This window comes from Lygodium microphyllum, chromosome 21, assembly GCF_053477565.2.
Source record: "Lygodium microphyllum isolate KBCC chromosome 21, Lygodium_microphyllum_v1.1.10, whole genome shotgun sequence".
Taxonomy (NCBI): domain Eukaryota; kingdom Viridiplantae; phylum Streptophyta; class Polypodiopsida; order Schizaeales; family Lygodiaceae; genus Lygodium; species Lygodium microphyllum.
The window spans coordinates 105,773,421-105,780,484 of record NC_141155.1 but is presented as its reverse complement, the minus strand read 5'-3'; positions in this window follow the sequence as shown (position 1 = coordinate 105,780,484).

Genomic DNA, 7,064 nt, shown 5'->3' with positions numbered 1-7,064 from the left:
CAACCAATCAATCGATGCTTCCCCACGAAATTATGAATGCAATGGAGAAATTGTGCCTAGCCTATCTACATGTGCTTGTGCATCATGAAAATGCAAACACAGTTCCTTGATTTTTTAAGATCCTTATCCTCGCCTCTCTCAACGCTCATCAAGAAGAAATATTGTACTCCACTCCACCCACCCAAAATCTTTCTCTCACTCAAAAATCATGGTCCTCAAGATGTTGACCAGGAAAACAATCCATCTCACTATTGGTGAAGACCTTCAAGACCCTCAAACTCACCCAACCACCTTATCCACTCAAAGATAGGGTCTTAACTTAGTGATGAATATCCCAAATATCATGCGTGCAATAAATAGTACGTGCTCATTGAACCTCCATTGAACGTGCTCTCTCAGGTGTACATGCAACTAAGATTTATTATATATAGCTACAATAAGCCTCATCCCGTGTGAGTGCTCAACGATGGTGCAGAACGTGCATAAACCCAATCCATGGCATAAAAGTATTTGAAAAACTCAAAAGATGACCCTGGAGTACAGTGTATCAACGAGTGCAACATGAAGTGCTCGTGAGCCCAGAATCCCCATTATGTATAAGAGCCTCTGGCAAGCAAACATACTTGTTCCACAATATTCGGTAGCTACTAGCAAATTCTAGCTCTGACTAGTCCAAAAATACCAAATCTCAACCAATGCTATCAAGTTTCCACACTCAAAGATTCAAACAAAATGACAAAACAAATCCTAGATTAAATAATCACAGAAAATCCAACTTCAAAATGACAAAGCAAATAATTACGTAAACATCTAAGCTAACAAAAATCAAACCTATATAAAGTTTTTTAAGGAGTCTTCTAATAGGCTCGACACACTGGCTCTATGGCACTAGTCGAGCCTCTACTACACATCCAAACCAGCCAACATAGCCTCGCGGTTAGGAGCCTCTAAGGGGTATACTACCCTAATCTCTAATGTAGAACTTCATGTTTGTATAGATTGTAATCCAATGGATAACCCTTCCCACACTCCTCAGAGAGGGTCCCTACACACATCGGTGTAATACACCACGTAAGCACATACAAAGGGAGTGTCTCTTGATTGATTGCTGTGGCCCACTATGGCTCTCTTACACCTCAGGGATTGGCCCCAAGATACACCGGTCATACATAGAACACATACAATACATGCTCCTCTCTTTTAATCAATCCTTCCATGAGATGTAATATATTCCTCACTGCACACTCCCAAGGAGATTGATCACTAGCCCTACACCTTAGGGTACCTCACCTCCTTAATGTAGGTCAATGTTCACGAAGGCAATTGATGTGCATCCACGATGATACCATGTGTTGCATGCAATGCAATTGTGTATGGTTTCTAGTTCTTAGACATTTTTTTTCATTAACAACCAACATTGTGAAGGTGTAAAAAAACATTTCTTTTCATGCCTTTACTCTAGATGCAATTGCTGCATTGCATAGGGCCAACACCGAGTAGCATGCTCATGCTACTAGACCTTCTTAATTTTAAAAAAACCACGTGTCCTATATGCCATGTATAAGAAAAATAATAGAATTCAACATATTATCAGCCCTTAATACCCCCTTCTCCCTACCGCTTACAGTTGTGCATTCAGTGGTAGGTTTAGAGAGCATTTTTTAATGATTTTTTAATTTATAAAAGTAGTAAATACCTACTGTAACATAAATATAGGGATGGAATAAGGCTCACCCTCATGCCTTAGCCTTATCATACATTCACAAACACAAATGTAAAATTTTCCTATGTTTTAGACTTAATTTTTTTTAAATTTTTTCTCTTTATTTATTGATAAATATCAATATTCTTTGATTGATTAATTTGGACTGATTAAGCTTGCTGAGAATTATTTTTATATCACATTCCATTTTATAAGAACACCATATATACAACAAAACTCCAAAAACCCATGATTTTCCTTAAAATCGTAATGTTGCGGGTTTTGCTTGTTTATAAAGAAATTATTAGATGATTGATTTTTATGGATCACAGTATTGACAAGAAAATACAACCATCTTCAACATTTACAATCGGATTTTATCATAAAACGATTAAACTTACGACTTACTGATAGAACTGCGTTTTATATCATATGTATCTCGAGATTGGAGGCCTGCTAGTGCTTTCCAACAGTCACTGACACTCCTTCAAACCTCGATCTACACTCCTTCATGCTCCAACATCAACTCATGATCCATATCTTGCATCTCAATCCACCCCTTTCTCTCATAGATTAAGCATGAGAACACATATCAATAGGAGAGAGGAGAGAGAAAGATTAGAAATTCAAATTTCTGATAAGGCATCCATTTTGTGAGGTTGAACAGGAGATTGGAGGTGAAAAAATTGAGGATTCCATTGATGTGATTAGATTGATGCCTTCCTCTTAGGCCCTCTATGCCTCCTCCCACCAAATCGTTGCCAGAGGGGGGTGGTGTTTTTTTTCATGCCATTTGAAATGGCCCCCCCTTCCTCGCTAAGTCAAAAATTTGGGGTCTTTGGGCCCCCCAAAGGCCCATGCCCATAACCCTTAAAATATTGGTCAATTTTTATCTTTGAGATATCCGACCTCCCGTAGTTCCTCTATTCAACGACCGATTGAGAATTTGAAAAATGCTACGCTTTTCACCTTAACATCTCAAATGATCGAGTAGTCATCTTGCTTCAATTTGGCAAATCAAAAAAATTATGGAAAAAATTGCAACCAGTGCAAAGGTCAAAATTTACATTCCCGTCATCCATGGTCTCTTAAAATTGTTGAATCCATGCCTTTTGCTTTCATTGGCTTTGAATTCCTGCGTAAAATATGTTGCATTCCATTCCTTTTCAGAACTTCTTGGGTGTTTAAATTTTTCTCTGAAATATGAAAGAGATTTTGTACTTTTTTGAAAATGTTATTGCAAGAGAAATATACTATTGTGCTTCATGAAGTTATTTCCTTTGTTCGTGTTTTTCTAGTCTAATGCTATTAGAAGATTAAGAAAACACTCATGGGTGTCACAAGATAGATTTTATTGTAGTTTTTTCTTTGTTTTCTTGATGTTCTCTCAGGACATCCATCAACAAGTACTCTTACAGGGTGAAAATGAAGGAAATGGTCCTATTTAGATGGAAATGGAGCAATGGAAAACATTAGAATGAATAAATGAGATTCATAGCAAATACAAATTTTTATAAGAGATTCATTCCCCAATAAAGGAAACATAATCATGATGCAAGCTTTATATGATAGACTATTCCAAATGTCAATAGAAGCTAAAGAAACTTACACCTTTATAGCCAACTATTCCCATCTTGATGCAAGCCTTGTATGATAGACCATTCCCAATGTCAATAGAAATTGAAGAAACTTGCACCTTTATAGCCAACTATATCGAAGAAATAAAAGTAAGGATAATGGTTGGCAATGACATTTGACTTTCATATAGGATATGTCAGACAACATCAAGTGGGAGATTGTGAAGAAGCTTTAGGAGTTGTGGTCATGGAAGTTCACAAAAACAAGCAAGAGAAGAATTGAAGTCTCTTGGTGGATGCCCAATAGCATGATGCATGGGATGTGTGGTGCACTAAAAATATTCAACACATTGGAAGTTGGTGGATCACATTTTTTTCACAACCTACAATATTAAGACCCTTAGAAGTTGGTATTACCACAATGATGTTACAATGGCTATCCCAAGGTAGATAAACTTCATGAACTTTAGAATGAATTTCCTCCCCCTTTGTAGTGACATGAATGCTAAGTTTAGCGATTGTCAAAAAGAAAAAGTTGAGAAAATGTTGACTAGATAATTCTCTAGAGATTAAGGAAGGCAAAAAGACCTTTGTTCCCTTCTGTTGTGATCGATGACAAGATAGGTGGCACCAATTCTCTAATGAATGAGTTAAAAAAGAGATGAGCATTAGAGCATCTCCAAAGATACATGAGAAGATAGAAAGCTAAGGCTAGAGCCAAAAACGACCTAGTAAGAGTCCTTTGATGCCCTCACAAAACTCTTTACAAAAGCCCCAATGGCTTAGCCAAACCAAGGCCCCTTGCTAGCTAGATACACCCTCTAAATGTTGATGATCATCCTACCAACATAGTCCCATTGCTGATTTTCAAGGGAGAGTACAATGAAGACCCTGATTTTCATGTAGTAGAATTCATGGTAACGTGTGTGGCTAACAATGCCAAGATCCCAGAGCATTGGCTAGGGTCATATTCCCCACCACTTTCAAAGATGTGGTATTCTAGTGGTATAGAAGATATGCAATTGGACTTTCAACACATGGGTTGGACTAACACGAGCTTTATTCATTTATGCGTGAAGGATTTTAAGAGTGAATAAGAGAAGAATTCAAGAGCCTAAGTCAATTGGCTAGAGAGTGGGTCAAATTCTACATTTCTAAAATGGAGTCAATATTAATGACATGGTCCAACCATAACTTCTATGAGGGAATTCAGGAGAGTGTGTTCCTATGGGGATTGCAATCGGAGATTGGAAAGTTTATGGAGTTGAGAAGATTAGCATATTTGCAAGCTCAGTGGAAGGAGCTAGACTTTATGATGAAGTAGAGGCTAGATTAGCCATGAAACAAGTAAGAGAAGCTCTACCTTCCTTAGTGCCAGGAGTAGTGTATCAGCCTAATCTAGTTCTAGGGATTGTATGCTACCCCTTTCCATAGGTGCTCATCATACCATAGTGTGGTGCTTCAATTCAACAATGGTTGTAAATAATGTTTCCAATGATGGCTCAATCACAACAACAATGGTCCCTGACAGTCTAATAACATAAGTATTAGAATCCTATCAACTTGAGTCATCAACAACCAATCCAATAGGAGCCTTGAATCAGACTCAAAATAGAGTGCTTTCTGCATAAATCCAATCTCTATATGCGGTGATCATAGAGACACCCAAAAATCCCACCACAACTACATTAAAAGGAGAAAATTGGAATGATTATTTGTCAAACTTGATTGCCAATATAAAAAAGAAGCTAATGGATGTGATAATAGAACAATTGTGGACCTTAAAAGTTAATACTGCTTAGTGTTTCTAACATCTAGAAGCAAATGATGGCTAAATGTATGTCTTCTTAGTTCTACAAATTTACAAACTTCTAGTTGCACCCTTTGAGAAAGACTCCTTTCTAAATTCCTTCATCTAGATTATGGATAGTTCATCTTTTCAATATGGATTTCATTCTTGAGACATATGCTTCAACTCATTCTCTAGGGTACTGACTCAGATTCATAAACTTCTCTCACATTTGCTCTTCAAAGCCTTCATGTTTGAATTTAGTGAGAAAAGTTAGCTTTAGTTCATACAATGTACCAAAAGTTCTTGCTACTTGCCTTTTATCTCTTGAAATGCCATGACCTTCAAAGTGGTGGGGAATATTGCTAGCAAATGCTCTAGGGTCTTGGCATTGTTGGTCACACATGCTACCATATACATTGCTATATGAAGATTGGGGTCTTCATTGTATTCCAAGCCATATCTAATTAGGAAGGGACCTTGATTCAGTTGTGCCATTGGGACTTTTGTAAAGAGTGATGCAAGGGCATCAAAACATTCTTCTCTTGCTTTGTCATTCTCTACTCTAGCCTTGGCTTTCTTCTTTTGCATGTACCTTTGAAGATGCTTCTCGTGCTTCACAAAGGGGAAGAGAGGTTCTTCTGTTTGCTCTAGTCTTTGGAAGACTCTCTAGCTAGCATTTCTTTCACTTGTTTCTCACAGTCTTTGAAATCTACTTTCATGCCACTATAGAGGGAAAGGACTTCGATTTTGAAGGTGTCAAAATTCATCTGTCTAGGGATAGCCATGGTGCCATCATTCTAATAATACCAAATTTGGAGGCTTTCTATAGTGTATGTGGTAAAGAAGACACGATCCACCAACTTCCAATGGGTTGCTAGCTAAATATACAAAAGATTATCAATGCATCAAGCATCCCACATATCATGTTGATATGCACTACAAACAGATTCCAGCTTTTCTCCTTGTTGTGGTGGACTTAGTTTCCTCCCAAGCAATTTGACACTAAGATGCAAGTCTCTATTGCTTCTGTAGATAGAGGGAACAATTTTTCATACAACACTTGCATCAAGATAGCATTGTGCTTTATCCATTAAGGAATGAATGTTTTGGAGAAAGTGGCTTTGCCTATGAATTCTTTCAATTCATTTGGAGCTATTTGAATTTTACAAGCTTTCTCGCTTCTCTTTCTCTTCAATAGTGTTGGTTGTTCCATTTTCAACCTCTTATGGGTGCTTATCGATAGCAATTTCCCTAGTTGTGCACCAAAACATGGAGTTTTCTAGAGAACACCTAGAAGATGGGAAAATAACTACAATAAAATCTATTTTAAAGCATTAACAAGCATATTCATCTCTTCATAGAACTAAACAAAAGAAACAATAGGAATAACAAGAATGTCTTCACATAATATCGTAGACATGTTCTTCCATGGATGTATCTTCACTTCAACACAACTTATTCTTCATATCAAAATGAGCTAAAAATAAAATAAACATGACAAAAAAATTCAAGATGGAGTGTAAATAATCACATAGTCTTAACTTATCTCTTTAGCAATTGAATACATAGTCATCTTCACTCAATATGTCGTAATCTCACTCATAAATACATTATTTCAACCTCCAAAATGGAAACCTTTCTCTCTTATATGCACTCTCAATCACTAATATATGATAATACACTAGAATAAATGTCTAAGAATCTCTCTTGGTCATGAAGATGCCTTCCAAAGGGTATGAATAATCTTAAGAGTCACCAGAGCCATTGTAGTGTCTTTTCATAGGCTATCACTAACAATGTCATTCCAAGTCTTTACTTCATTCTTCAATTGCTACTTCTTTTTTCAATTGAGCTAATTTGAGCTTGTATTCCTTTGAGGGTCACCACCAAGCGATAGGAGGGAACTCCACTATTGTGATGGAGCTCTCTCACTTGGTGGTGATCCATGGGAGATTCACCACAATGGTGACCTCCTCAACATAACTCCCTAAGA